At 47.2% G+C, this 15,481-nt stretch overlaps 1 long non-coding RNA gene across 4 annotated transcripts in view; it reads right to left on the bottom strand.

Annotated features, from left to right (window-relative positions):
• Window positions 1-3,570: 3,570 nt before the first annotated feature.
• LOC132656443 (uncharacterized) overlaps window positions 3,571-15,481 on the bottom strand; it is a 40,132-nt gene continuing 28,221 nt past the window's right edge. For 2 of the 4 annotated variants that reach the window (XR_009594203.1, XR_009594200.1), the window contains 3 exons: window positions 14,402-14,534; window positions 14,097-14,194; window positions 9,807-12,825 (listed from right to left, as the gene is read on the bottom strand). This is a non-coding gene — a long non-coding RNA (uncharacterized LOC132656443). Of the gene's footprint in view, window positions 9,464-9,806; window positions 12,826-14,096; window positions 14,195-14,401; window positions 14,535-15,481 lie in introns of those variants that run through there. The other 2 variants (XR_009594201.1, XR_009594202.1) reach the window with 2 other exon arrangements.

Here is a 15,481-nt window from a genome sequence, read left to right as displayed (position 1 = left end):
CAGGATGTAACTGCTTAGCAATTTGCAAGCTTTTTGCAAGAATATATATATATATATATATATATTTTTGCAGCTATATTTTATCTTTTTAATGTCCCTTCTCTTTTGAGTTTATTTGCTGTACTTTTGCTAGATTCTCATGGCAAAAACTTACATTTATAATGCTTAGCCTTTCCTAAATGATTTCCAAGCAATGCATCTATTTTTCAATTTCTTTTGCTATAAATAACACCATTTAAAAAACGTGACACGGGGGCTGGAGAGATGGCTCACTGGCTGCCCTCCCAAAATACAGGGGTTTGATTTCAAGCACATGGTAGCTCACAGCCACCTGAACCTAAAGTTCCCGGAGAGCTGATGTCCTCTTCTGACCTCCATGGCACCAGGCACGCAAGCGTTACACGTACACTCATGCAGGTAAAATGAGACACGTTTTTGTTGTTCATTTATAAAATAGTCGCAGTTCATATTTTAGTTTCCTCTTTAACTGAAGAATAATAAGGACATTCTAACAGAAGTTACGTTATTTAATGGCCAGTTGTTTTGTGTCCAAACTGAGATAAGGCCTTAGGTGCGAAATATGCACCAATCCAAGGGACTCGATCGAATGATCTCTATATCAATTACATAGTTAATGGTGAACTTTTTAATATGTTTAATATGAATTGAGCCTATTATTAAAAGTCATTTTACCTATTTATTATTTATTTAGACTTGGGTTTTTGCTTGTCTTTTGGTTTTGGCAGAGCTGGGACTTGAACCTAGGGACTCAAACATGCAAAGCAAGTGCTGTCCCACGGAGCTATGGTCCCAGCCTCTTATTGTTTTTGCTCGCTGTTAAAACATGGCTGTTATACTCAAAGGTCCTACTGCAGCCCGGGTCTGTGTTGATGTCTGTGGCCTGTGCTGCCATGGAAGGCCACGCCAAAGTCCGTGGTCTGTGCTGCTATCTGAAGCCACGTTGAAGTCCGTGGGCCTTGCTGCCCAGCGACCCCCCTGGTGGGGGTTGGGGGACACCACTCTACTGACCTGAGTGGCCTGCACTGTCACCTGAGTTCACGTTGCTGTCCATGGTCTGAGTGGCCTTTGAGGGCCTTGTCTGAGTCCGTGTTCCTGCTGCAGCCCAGGGCTGGGGTTGTGGTCTGTGCTGTTGCCGGAAACCATGTGAAAGTCCACGATCTGTGCTCCTGCTGACTGTGAGGAGCAAGGAGGCTATTTTTGCTGTGATATTGGTGACTGCAGATGCACAGAGGAGAGGGAGGGAGTGGAGGGCGTCTGTGACTCGTCCCCCATACACTCGAACAATGTAACAGCCTAGACGGAAACCACCCAAGAGAACTCTTAAGAAGGCTGTGGAGATGCAGCTTTCCACAGCTGGAGAAAGGACTCAGTTCTACTTAAGGGTCAGGACACTGAGAGTTTGACCTTGCTCTAGTGAGAATATAGATAACACAAATTGGACTTGTTTTCTACTCTTTTTAAATTTTTATTTTCATTTTTACCTTTTTTTTGGGGGGGAGGGGAGGCCACAAGAGTGGGAGGACAGACATGAAGGGACTGGGAAATGAGTGTGATTGGGGCGCATGATGTGAAATTGCCAGAGAATCAATAAAAATGTTATGTTGAAAAAAATGCACAAAATATAAAAGTATAATTATAAAAATTAAGTGTATTTTTGCAACATAGATATGTCCAGTTAAACATGGAAAACTTAGGTGCATTTCATTTCAAAAGTTGTTTTTCATGAATATGTGAGGAACATATATATATATATGTATATATCAGAGTGATTCATATGATGTGAATTATATATAATATAAAGTTTTGAAGCCTGTATATATATAACATTATCAAATAAAGTTATTATTTAAAAAAATGACTACTAGATTGTTTTGTTCCTGAAAAAGTAAAGTTTCATTTAAAAACTCTACTCACAAAATGGCCTTTTATTCACTTTAAGCCCTCTCGTGGGTCTTTGACAGGAACATCTGTTTCTCTTTGAGCTTAGACTAGCTGCAGCTGCACCTGCTGTAGTCCGAGAGCCCATCTGTCCCTCAGGGGTGTACGACGTGTCCACACCAGAATGCCTAAGGGGCACGGCTGTTTTCTCATGTGCTTCAAAAGACTGGCTCATTCATCAGCACGCGAACGCTGAAATCCCCCTCAAAGCCATGCAAGCCGTTGGCATCTCCCCACAGCGTGTTGCGCAGGATGTAAAGCTCTCAGATCCAGGCCTGCATCTGCCTGGGTGCCACCCTGCTCTCTGCTACGAGGACGACGGACTAATCCTCTGAAACTGTAAGCAAGCCTCCAACCGAATGCTTCCTTTCATGGTGCTGGATGGGTCAAGGTGTCTCTTCACAGCAATAAAACAGTGACTAAGACAGAAGCTGGTACCAGGAGTGTGATATTTTTGTGATAAGCCCGGCGATGCCGCTTGCTGGGAGTGAGTATAGGGGTGTATGGGAGACTTTGGGACTTTGGACCAGAAAAGTGGTTGAATGCTTTAAGCAGAGCTTTACGGGCCATCCTAGAAGGAGCATGGCAGAAAGTAATGCTGGGGGAAATGTGAACTGAGGGGGCCCAGCCTGAGAATTCCAGAAGTGAAAAATACTAGTAAGTAGCCTAGAGACAATTCTTGTGATTTTTTTGGCAAAGAAAATGGCTGCTTTTTGTCACTGTCCTAAAAATCTGTCTGAGGCTAAATTGAAGAGTATTGGATTAATGAAGTTTGTTGAGACTTCAAGACAGCCTAGTATTGACTCTGCCGATCATTACTAGCGGTCAGTCTTAGGCAGATATGTAATGAAAAGGAGCAAACTGAGCAAGAAATAAAACACAGTTTGAGGAGAGAAGAGCACCAGAAAGTGTAATGGAGCTAAGTCCAGTACTCAAGGATGTAAAAATCTTTACAGAAAAGACTGATGCTAATGAAATAAAAAGAGAGGTAACCTCTGGGCAGAACCCCACCCAGCTAAGATTCCAACTCATGAAAGAAACTGAAGAAAATCTTCAGCGAGGGAAGCCACCAGCGATGGAGATATGATTAGATGTGATTGAATGAGGGCCCACATGCCAGCCCCAGCAAACAGAAGAGCTTGGCCGCTTTGGCCACGTGGTTCTGGCTTTGGAGTCAAGGATCCAAGAAAGAGTTTGTGAAATCTCCCTCTGTGACTAAGGGATCTTCCTCTGAGGCCAGGTGTGTTAGGGGTGTCCTTGTAGAGAGAGCCAGAGAGGCCATTGCATGAAGCTGTGAAGGTGAAGCCTGGATTGTGTTGGAGACCCCAAGATGTTGGAGATGACAGTGTTGTGGGGTCTGTGCCAAAGAAAGCTGCAGGCTGCGTGTGGAGTCAGCCCCAGAGAGAAGTGTGTTGCAGTCAACAAAGCTAAAAAGAGTTGGAGATCTGAGGAGTGCCTTGAGATCAGACATGGAGATGCAGAGTTTGGAGTTTGCCCTCCTGGTTTTAGTCTTGCTTTGGTCCAATACTTACCCACTACCCTCCCTTTCCTCCCTTTCGCAATGGTAATATATATTCTATGTCACTGTATATTAAAAGTACATAAGCTGCTTTTTTATTTTTACAGAGGGTTACAGTTAAAAGATTGCCTTGAGTCTCAGAAGAGACTTTGGACTTTCAAACAGTGTTGAGCCTTTGAAAGACTAATAGGGGCTTTTCAAGTTGAACTAAATGTATTTTTGCATTCTATAGGGACCAGGGAGTATGGAATACAGTGCTTTAAATAAGAATGATCCCTATAGACTCATATATTTAAATATTTTGTCACCAGGGAGTAGACTTCTTTGAAAAGATTAGAAGGATTAGGAGGTATGGCCTTGTTGAAGGAAACATGGCACTGGGGACAGGCTTTGAGGTTTTGAAAACCCACGCCAGACCCAGCGTCTCTCTGTGTGCCTGCTGCCTATAGATCAGGATGTAAAGCTCTCATCTCCAGAGTCATGCCTGCCATGCCTCCATGCTCCCTGTGATGATGATGAACGAGCCCTCTGAAACTTTAAGCAAGCCTTCATTTAAGTTCCTTCTGTTATAAGTGTTGCATTGGTCATGGTGTCTCTTCACAGCAATAGATCAGCGACTAAGACCATTGTCAAAAAAGACCATTTAGGATGTCCTAGGTAGCCTGCCATGTTTGCATTGTGATGCTATGACAGGGAAGCCAGTTTTGAGGATGGACTGAGAATGTTCTGTGGATTTCATGTGAGGTTAGCAATAGAAGACACCATAAGGAAGAGACCATGGAGGGGTATCATCCACAGTTCTATCTGTCTGTCTTCTCAGGATTGTGTTCGGTAAGACAGGACTCTGACACTTGGCTACCATGCCTGATGATGTGTCATGGACTTCTGGGGGTCTTCTTTGCCCTCTGGATCTCCTTTCCATAGATCCACAGAAGGAGGAAAGGTAGGAGCTGTTCCCTAGCTGAAACCAAAGGCAATAGGTTCAAATTTTGGTGAGTGCAAAACCAAATAAACACAGCCAAGACCTGAAGGGGTAGAGAAAGATTTACTACCCATAGCAGGAGAGAATGGGAATCATTTCCAAAAGAATGCCCAACATGAAAATTAATTTTAAATCACATCTTTTAAAATTATTTTAGCTCATGTTTAGTGTGCATACACATTAATTATTTTGGTTAATGCATATAGACCATGGTCAGAGTAATAGAAATCCCTAATGTCAAAGTGGCTGTGGGTGGGTAAAAGGCTGAAAATTGTTTAAGCAGACACAAAATTGAGCTGGGACAAGATGGTGTTACCTAAACTTCAATGACCTCCTCAAACGAATGAAGCATAGTGGTTTTATCGAAGGAGCCTAAACATATTCATACGTATATAACTTGGTACATGCTCAGTTAAGGTGTAATTCCAAAGCATGCCCAATCTAAGTTCATGGAGGATGTGTTTAGCTAATGGACAGGAATGCCCCTAGGTTCAGCACGCCCATGAAGCTTTAGCTGAGGAAGGCCAGGCCCTTTGCCCCTGAAGCTGTCTGCTCCACTTAGTGGTAACCTGTGGTTGCCATCACTGGGTGAGCAGGGGGGTAAATACGTGGGAGCCCACAGCTCGCATGTGTCCCGGGATTGTTTCGGTTCCCATGGCAGAGTGGAATCTACAGACTGTCCTAACACATCCGCGTGTGACTTCCTGTCATGCTCAGCTCCAGGCATGGCCGCCTTTCCCCGATGAATTTCTGTCTTCAGTTTCCTGCTTTCCCAGAAGCTATGGGAGACGGTAGTAATGTGCACCCTGATTCAGACTGGACTCTGGGTTCCACGCTTGTTCGCGGGGCCTTTGTGACGGGACAGTGGGAAAGCCTGCACATTGTAGGTACTCAGCTGGTGTTAGTTCCTGTTCCTTCCATGGGGATTTGAGGACATTCGGGAATGGATTTTATGTCTCACCAGCAGACCCCCAAAGAATGATGGGAAGGGTGAAGCACCCCCCCCCCCACAGGATCGGCTTTGCCACTGCTTGGCATCTGAGATAGGATGCCCATGTGATGGACAACAGCAGCCGGAAGCAGCAAAACACGGACCATAAAGTGACCACATTACAGGGAGAGTCCAAATGGACCTTGGAGCTCACCAGAAACCGCATACAAGATTGACCTTAATGGTGTGCTGACACGCTTGGTCAGCGATGATCTTCAACCGAGCCATGCTCCTCTGCTCACTAGCCCCCTTAAGGCTGCCAGCCACTCCCAGGCCTCCGCTTGCCCAGGGCATCACCCTAGAGCTAATGTTTATAGCGCGTGAATTCTCCCCTCCCCTCATTAAAGCCGACACCGATACGCAAGTTCCCGAGTTCTCTTTTCACGGACCTGCTTTTCTGGAACGTGCTGTGCTCTGGGCCAGTCTGTGTAACGAATGGCAGAAAGTGGAAGCTGGAAAGATTCAATCCTAAGTTCCTTCTGCACAGCTCTGGGGTTATATGGAGACCCAAGCCAACCTCCAGCTCCTCCAGACAGTCACTCAGGCGTTTGGCATCCAGGAAATAGTAGTGCTGGCAGCCCTGCATGCCCTGGTCTTGTTCAGACCCTGAGCATTGGGAGGGGCCCTGCCTGCTGGTGTGAGGGAGGAAATGAGGGTCTCCAGAGCTGCCTTGTTTGTTGCTCTCCTTGAGGAAGGAGCCCAAGATATGAAATGTCCCAAGGAGAACAGGTAGAAATATGTTCCAAGTGCTGGAACTTTTATCTTGGCACTTATTTTATTTAATGGAAGAAGAAGATGAAGAAGAAAGGAGAAGAAATAGAAAAAGAAGAAATAGAAGAGGAAGAAGAAGAAGATGATGGTAGTGATGATGATGATAATGGTGGTGATGATGGTGGTGATGATAGTAATGGTGATGATGATGATAGTGGCAGTGATGGTGATGATAATGGTGGTAATGGTGGTGGTGATGATGATGATGGTGATGATGATGGTGGTGATGATGGTGGTGGTGGTGATGATGTATGTGAGTGATATGGGGGAAATGCTATGCCATCTTGTGTATGCCAAAGGACTGCTCTTTTTCTACCTTCCTGGCAATCCAGTTGCTGACTGGCAATCATGTGGCTGGCTGTGGAGAACTGGGGTGTAAAAGGAACTTTTATTTGCCCTGGTTCACTTGTTGTCTTGGAGGTTTACTGCCTCTTTCTGTTAACCTAGGCCTAGTCCTGGAAGCTTCTAGCCTCCGTATAATCTAATCTAGGCATAGAACACTTCCAGCCTCTGAGACTTACTGTGGAGTAAGGTACCCTTACACGCTCTCTTACTGAACTCTGGCTGGCTGGTTCACCTCAGCTGTTCTGGCTCAAACTCTTCTTCCAGATGACTTATTCAACCTGGCTTTTCCCTTGGCCTCTGAATAGCTCTGTTTGGCCTCAAAGTAACTCCAGCAATCTGCTCTAATCTTCTGGCTCCTTCTCATTCTCTGGTTTATTCAGTCTTCACCTGAGTTCTCTCTCTACAACCTACAACCTGTCTCTCTATTACTGTCCCCATAAAACTGCCTCTTCTCTTCCTCATTGTCCTTTAAGTAGCTTTTCTTTCCTCTCTCTTCTCATGAGAGTTGGGCATATCCTATTCTGTCAAGTCTTTCTTTGATTCATCACTCTTTCTGCCACTCAATTAGACATCACTTCCGAACATGGGTGCTTTCTTCTACAAACTAACTTTACCTTCATTGTTTGGGATCATGTACCACCACACCTGGACTTAAGCTTTTCTTTACCTGAAACTCAGATCTGCTTGCCTCTGTCCCCTGGATTAAAGGGGTGTTTGTATTTCAGCCAAATCACAAAGACCTGGGAGGTCCTTGGATGTGATCTGTTGCCAGAACAGCCATGTTCTGAATTAAATTTCCTCTGCACTGGAGCTTCCCAGCAGGAGACAGCATCAGGACTGTCTGAGGTAGCTTCCTCAAAGAATTGACTTCCCCCAGGAGATCAATCGATCCTAGCACTTCCCCAACCTTATTTTCCCCCTCATTTCCTTACTCTCAGCCCCATCTCTTCTCTTATAAACCCATTTTCTGGAAGCTTTTGGCTTGGTTAAGACCATCACCCACTTTTACACCTGTCCCCCCACAGAAGGTTCTCTATGATGCCCACGGTCCTTGCCATGGTCTCTGCACCTCACTAAGGCCGGAGCTTCGGGATGGGGCTGTGGAGTGGATGCTCCGATCGGGAGAGGCAAACACTGACGCCATGTGGAAACAAGATCCAAGTTCACAGCACCACTGTGCTCATGGTCAGAAAGCACGCGTGCTGGCTGCTTTTCGTTAACTTGACTCAAACTAGAGTCGCTTAGGACAGACCCTCAGCTGGGGAGTTGCTCTCATTGAAGCGGCCATGTCTGCGGGGGAGAGCTTGGGCGCAGTGTGGTTGGTGCTATTCTTGGGCGTGCGGTCCCGGGAAGCAAGCTGAGAAAGCCACGGAGAGCAAGACAGAAGTGAGCTTGCTCCTTCACGTCTTCGCTTCCGCTTAGGCTCCCAGCCACTCGGTCTAGGAATGAGTGGGAGCTGAACTCAGCCCTGCTGTGCTTGCAGGCCGTGCCCCTCCGCGTGAATTCTTCTCAGTGAACCACTCTATCCTGGTTTTTGCGTTCGTTTTGTTTTGTTTCAGGTTAAAGATAATCGGAAGCGCAAAATTCTTGCGTTAGCCTTAAGAGTGGAGTGTCTTAAAGAGATCAAGCACCCAGCAAGAAGCGCCACAGAAGAAAAGGTTTTTTCAAAACCTCCCGCCAGGGGGCACTATAGACCATCAGTGTTCCTTGAAGCCAGAACTACTTGTGGAACAAGACTTGCAAATTCAGTAAAGTAGCAGAAGAGGAAACTGAGGCCCAGCACATTAAGCGACTTGTCTGAGGGTAGGCGGTTTGCACAGGGCCTCCTCAGCTCAGTTCTGTTTGGCCCAAGAGCCAGCAAATACCTGTCTTCCTGAATCAGCTTTAAGCGCAGGCTTCCCGCTGCTTCTGCCTGGATTGTGTTTCTTGCTGATTCCCAGGGTGCATTGGGAGAAACGTCTGAGTTTATGGCCCGGAGGTAGCGGATTCATCCTCCATACCTTGGAGGTCTAGCAAGTGTTCCTCTTCTCCCCACCAACGTATGCTCGTTCTCTCCTTTCTTTCTTTTGTCCTTCCTTCCTTCCTTCCTTCCTTCCTTCCTTCCTTCCTTCTTTTCTTCCGTCCTTCCTTTTCTTCCTTCCTTCTTTCTTTTCTTTCTCTGTATTAGCTACTTTTCTTATTTCTGTGACCAAAATTGCTGAGAACCGAAGGGAGGAAAGGTTTATTTTAGTTTTATTTGGAGGTGGTACATCCTTGTGAGGAACCTGTTGCCAGGACTCATTCATACCGAGCTCAACAGTTTTCAGCTGCTCTCATACCAGTCCCGCGCGCTCTTGCCAGCTAGGCTAAGGCCCTCCGGGACCCACAGCCCCTCATTTCGTCGCAGCAGGAGTAGTGCTCTCTCTTTTGGAGCCGTGCAGTGGAAAGCCTGGTGCTGAGCAGACCACCTGCCTTGGCAAAGCCACACCTCCTCCTGACACTGCCTCTGTTCATCTGCAGTCCTTTTAGGCCTGACCCTCCGTGTTGTCCAGGTTGAAGATACTCCAGCAAGTTCTTTTACAAGCCTGCGTGGGCGGGAGGGGAAGGCAAGCTCCTCCAGGAATCTGGGATCCCTGCCTGCCCTTGCTCACCAGTTCTTCTCACCCAGCCTAAGTTTGTGTAGTATAGAATTAGAGTCTGTAAGGTAGGAGGGCCCCATGTATCCCCCCGTGCAGTTCATCCTCCTAGCAGCCTAAAACATGAAATTCAGGGATGGAGGCTATGTGGAACCCTCTGTCCAGAGCATCGGGTAGAGATCTCTTACAGCTTGGTCAGAGATCTCATTTCTGTTCTTCCATGAAGAGTTCACGCTGGTGACGAACTCCAGTCCAGAGCTGTCCAGACGTCAGCTCCGTCACTAGGGAGAACACTGTGGTGGTGACAGGCCGCGGAGGCTGTAGCTCTGGGTGTAGCTCTAACCCTCGGGCCCATCCCATGATTGGCTAGGAGGCCGAGTGAAGACCAGGCTTGTTAAGGTATCAGTATTGCAGGCACTGGGGCTGGGGGTGGGGTAGGGGGGTGATGGTGGAGGGGTGGTGGTGGTGGTGGTGGTGGTGGTGGTGGTGGTACGAGCTCAGCGGCCGAGGACTTGCCTGGCATATGAGGGCTGTGTCCTCAGCACTGTGAGGAAAAGGAGACAGGGTAGTTGGTGCAGGAAATGGTAGGTGAGGGGAGAGAGCTGCTATTGGGAACTTCCGAGCCTGAATCCACATTTTATTTTATTTTTTTCTTTTTGACAATAAGCCTGTGAGTCTCCCAACCTGGCTTCCTGTGTGGCTGGCAAACACGAGCAGCTTCTTTGCCTGCAGACATCGTCCTTCTCAGGGGTCCAGTTCCTCTCTCTACCGTCCCCATCTCCAGGAGCTCCTTGCTTCACATTTGTCTGAGTGTCCTGAGATTCTAGCAAGAGATGCCTTGTCTAACACCCAGAAGTGCAGCCAGAGTCCCATCCCCAGGAGGGCAGTGACGCCAGGAGATCCACACAGCTCCCTCCCCCACCCCCGGCCTTCCCACCTAAACTGATCAGAAGGGAGTACCTCCTAGGAACCGCTCCTCGGCCGCTATCTGCCTGGGCTCGGTGTCCTCAGCTAGTACATACAGAACTGGACAGATAGTCCTCCTCCTCTGGCTCTCTGGGAGACATCACTCAGCGTTCCCCAGCGCTCTGGCCTCTAGGCCAACTCGGTCTGCAGGTTTTAGCTCTCATGCTGAAAGACTTGTCACCGTGATAATGTGATGGTGCTCCTCTTGGGGTAACAAACCTAACCAGGTTCTTATCATGGAAGGATGAAGTCGGGGAAATGTGGGACCTTCAAAGGATCCCAGGCCTCAAGAATCTTCCCACATAAGATGCCCTAAATAGTCCCAGGGCTCCTCTGTGCCTGTCACCAACCTCCCTGCTCAGACCGTCAGCTCCGCCATCACTCATCAGCGTAGCACTGTCATCCTTATAACCCTTTCCCTGGCTGTCCTCCCCTCCCAGGACCCTTACCTGCTTTTTCCAGTGCCTATTTGGAGAGTCTGGGATGCCGAGGTTTAACCCAAGGCCACATCCATGCCAGACAGGCGCTTCTTCTCTGAGCCACACGCCCAAGCCCCGATGGATAGCTCAACTGCTGCCATGATTTTCTCAAAGGTTCACTTCTGTTTGCTCAAAGAAACGGCCCCGCCGAACGCCACCCTGGCAGTAAGATGCTACACAGTTCCCACTGCCTCACCGCTTGCTTGTGTTCTCCCCTGCGCACTCACGTGTTTTACTCCCTCCAAGGGAACCCTTCCACATCCACTTGGATCTTTGTCTCTTCTTCCCTCCCCCTCGAGCCCTTCCATCTGAAATCCAAGCACACCAAGCAACAGACAGCAAACGAAGCTCAAACTCACATACCCCGAGCTAGCCGAGAGCCGCCATGCTATTTCACTCCTTGCAGTTACAGTCCCTGGTGGCTTTACAAGTGTTTCCACAGTCGGCACACGTGGTCTCATCCCCCTGTCTCTGCGGGGGCTTAAAGCTTGGATCCTGAGCTCTGTACACACTCACTAGTATCTTTGAGGGCTACTGTTTTTATTGCTTGCTTTTTTTCCCCCTTCTGCAATGTGGCTTCTGTGATACCTACACCTGGCTGATTTCCTATTTATTTTTTCTCCTCTTCTAAGGAAAAAAATTCTAGGTCTTTGAGGAGTGGGAAGCGTGCACCTGAATCTTCCATGACAGACAGCTTGCTGCGAAGGTTTCTCTCTGCTGGACATTTGGAGATCACGGCTGTCCAAACCGGGGTTCTAGCTAGGCAAAGGAGTTTCCTTAACTGTTTTGAAGCTCATGGAGGAGTATTCTGTTTTCCACGGCCATGGCCACAGCCACAGCCACAGCCACGGCCACAGCCACAAGACCTTTGGCCACCATAGATCTACGTCACAGTAAATCTGAGCAGTAGGAAAGTAATATGCCCACAAGGGGATCTTGGAGAACTTACAGTGCTGGAGTTCCATCAGTAGGGTTGCCAAAATATGGGTTAAGATTCCCCAGGTGATAGAGAGAAGGTTGTCATAAAAGCCAGTCTGCTCCCCAGAAGTCCGCTGTGCTTTCCTCCTATTTGGATGGTGGGTCAATGGCCAGAATTGCTCATGAGCATGATGGGAATCTTCACGAAGGGTGCTTTTCACTTTCTTTCATGTTTTTTCCTCCTGCCCATCTAGGACATTTAGCTCTTTCAGAAGTGACAAAGAGGAAATGTCTATCTTTTTCTCCACTTCCTTCTCTACTTGCTTTTTCACTTCTTTCCACCCTCATTTTAGTTGAATAACATCCAAATGTTCGCTCCTGGTGAACAGTAGTTTATAGAATCAAGGCAGCCTCTGCCTCTCTTCCTGCTTTACTACCTGCGCTTAGGTACAGTGGGATCAAATGACTTTCTGGTCTCCAGCAAACAGACTTACCAGTGCAATATCTAGTCAGCTCTCTGCTCTAGGCTGGAACTTGCTGGGTGCCTCCTGTTGGTTCTACTCTGTTGAACGTAGAGAGAAAGGAGTAGAAGTTTCATTCTACAATTCAGATTTAACTTCACACAGGGGACTCTGGCTGTCACTCCCACTGGTCTCCTTCCATGTAATGCTTGACTTCTTTGAACCCGTTAATGAAGGAGCTATAACTGTCACCTCTAGGTGCTCTCCTTATCTCTGGCCAAAGCCTCACAGGTCATCTTTTACGCCTACAACAATCAAAGGTCTCAGGTACTGGCATGGGGACAGCCGCGGGAGCAGCTGTGGGAACGGTGGTACCAGTTCTCAGCAGGGCTTGCGTCCTCAAAGTCAGGCTGTTTCCATTAATTTGCTTTTTCTCTTACTTGAATATTTGCACAGCTTCATTTCTCCAACCCTCCTATAGACTCAGGAGGCTTTCCGGTTGGACTGGAAGAAAGATAAAGATAGTACCAAGAGAGGTCATAGGAAAGTCTGAGACTCTTTCAAAACTGTGTGTTGAGTTAGGCACCGTCATTGCTGTTTCAGATAGTCTCAGTGGGTCTGTTTAAGGCCAGCTTCTTTGCTTTGGTAGCGCTGAACCGATGTCTAAATGTGTCACTGCAATAAGATGTCCCAGCTCTGTCTTTTTTTTTTTTTTTTTTTCTGCCCGTGAGACAGAGGGGCTTTGGGCATTGCAGGATGCCATGAACCAGGCATACATATAACTTGAGCTGTCCAAACATGAGGACATGTGCATCCACACTGCAAGAAACAGAATAAAATCTACGTCACAACATTGTCTGCAGAAGGGAAAACGTATGTACACAAAACAACATGGGTTAGTAAGACTATAAAAGTAAAAGATTGTAAGTCAAGCCTTTGTGAAGGGGGATAGCAGTGGAAGTGACAGATAAAAAGAATAAAACTAATGAAACAAAAGGAAGCCTTGGACAAGCCAGTAACAATTAGTGCACCATGAAGCAAGGAGATTAGTCCAATCCTGTTTCTACAACTTACAGAGAGGGAAAAGCCCCTAGTGCTGGGATTGGATGTTTTAGCCATGGCAGTCCCCAGATGAGGACCTCTACAGCTTTAACTCCCTACCGCTGTCTCTCTAGAAGGATAGGTCGTGTGACTTGGCTGGCGTGCTGGCTAGTTTTATGTCAACTTGACACAAGCTAGAGTCACTGGAAAGGAGGGATCTTCAGTTGAGAAAATTCCTCCAGAAGACTGAGCTGTACGCAAGCCCGTAAGACATTTCCTTAATTACTCATGACAGGGGAGGGCCCAGCCCATGGTGGGTGGTGCCATCTCTGGGCTGGCAGTCCCTGGTTCTATAGGAAAGCTGGCTGAGCAAGCCATAAGGAGCAAGCCAGTAAGCAGCACTCCTCCATGGCCTCAGCATCAGCTCCTGCCTCCAGCTTTCTGCCCCGATGAACAGTAATATGGAAGCAGAAGCCCTTTTTCTTCTCACTGCTTTTGTTTGTGGCATGGTGTTTCAGCAAAGCAATAAAGACTCTACCTAGTACAGCTGGGTTAACTGCGGTACCGTGAAGCGAAAGCTAGAGAGGTGGAAATAAAGATGCAAGCTTAGGAGCTTCTGGAAGGTATGTGCGAATGTCAGGAGGAAAGGCAGGGGCTGGGGGTGAGAGGGAGAGAAGGAGTTGCTACGGATTGTGTGTACGTGGAAAGCCTCTGTTATGTGACCTTGAAGGTTTCTGGGGGACAGAGTAAGCATCCTAGGATAGTAATATAATCCACACCCGCCCCTTGATGGATTTAAAATCACATAGCTTGGGTAACTTAAGTCCAGTGAAACGTTTAGGAGAAACGTTTCTGGATTCCTGATAGGGGAATATTTGACATCATACAAGAATGCCAACCACCCGAAAAGACGAATACGTTTGACATCAAAATTAGTAGCATCGTAAAACAATTAAAATGCGTTATTAAGAATACACTACTCTGTTGCTCTGATAAAATACCATATGACCAAGGCAACTCATGAAAGAAAGAGTTTGGTTTTGGCTTACGGTTCCAGGAGCATAAAAACCCATCTTGGTGGGGAGGCACGGGAGCAGGCAGCAGCAGGCTGGTGGGGGACGCAGGAGCTGGGAAGCCACATCTTTAACTGCAAGCATAAAACAGGCAGAACTGGAAGCGGGCAAGCCTTCATACTCCCAAAGCCCACCTTCTGCGACGTGCTTCCTCTGGGAGGGCCACACCCCCTAAACACCACCACCAACCGGGGGCCGAGTGTTCAAATCCCTGAGTTTCCGGGGGACATTCCTCAATCCACTGCAGCACGTTAGATTCCCACCGCCGCGAAACGAGATACCTGACATAAAGTATGAAGGGAGGAAGGATTTATTTCACAGGCTTCAGTCTGTAATCTACTTCTCGCCATCGTGTTTGGGCTGTGGTGAATCAGAACACCTTGCAAGGAGGGATGTTGGAGCAGAGCGGTTCATCTCGTGGCAGTCAGGAAGGAGGGAGAGAGAGAGGGAGAGAGAGAGAGAGAGAGAGAGAGCGCAAGGTTGAATATACCAGAGGCAAGGTACATTTTTTCCCAGGGAGCGTTCAGCAAATGCACTCCTCCCAGCTAGGCTGTATCTTTTACAGTCCCACCACCCAACAATGATGTATTGACATTTTGAATTAATTATGAAATCATAGCCTTCGTGATCTAGTCACTTCACCCAAACTTCACCTGTCGACACCGTGCGTTGGGACCAACTCCCAGCACAAGGGTCTGTAGGGAAACAGGCATATCTACACTATAACACATGAAAAGCCTGAAATGGGAGGAAACAACTAAAAATATCAAGGTGAAGAGATATTTACAAACCAGGATTTCTAAATACCCATAAACGTATCAAAGTGTGTTCAGCCAATCAAGGAAATTTGAAGAAAAAAACCCAACAAAGCAAACAAAGTAGGGTGCATGTGAGTTGGTGAAAATGCAGAGTATTGGGAGGCCCCGGGCACTTCATTTGGAGCATGACTTGACACCATTGTGATGGCTTTGTGTGCTAGCTTGACCATAACTTACAGGCACAGCAATTCCTCATCTGGTTCCTAGGCAACAGAATTACATGCACCTGTATTGCTTTGCTTATAACTGACTCACACTGAAATAGCCCAACATCCATTAGCAGCAAAAATGTATAAATAAATGGTCTATTCATACATGCCCTATCAAAACGAAGGAACTGAAAACATACTGGGTGACTTCCTGAGGAGACACAAAGAAACGCGTGTTCACTTCAACCAGGACATTGGCAGACCGAAGAAACAATTCCATCCTGTTTAGCTTGGTAAAAGCAAGGAGTTTATTTGGGTTACTTACAGGGGTGTGGGTGAGAAGGATACTGACCTACAGGGGGCATAAATAGGAGCGTGGGTGAGGGGTTACTCA

Source organism: Meriones unguiculatus, chromosome 9 (assembly GCF_030254825.1).
Source record: "Meriones unguiculatus strain TT.TT164.6M chromosome 9, Bangor_MerUng_6.1, whole genome shotgun sequence".
NCBI classification, from domain to species: Eukaryota; Metazoa; Chordata; class Mammalia; order Rodentia; family Muridae; genus Meriones; species Meriones unguiculatus.
Note: the sequence above shows the minus strand (reverse complement) of the source record. Positions and strands in the feature narration are given on the sequence as shown.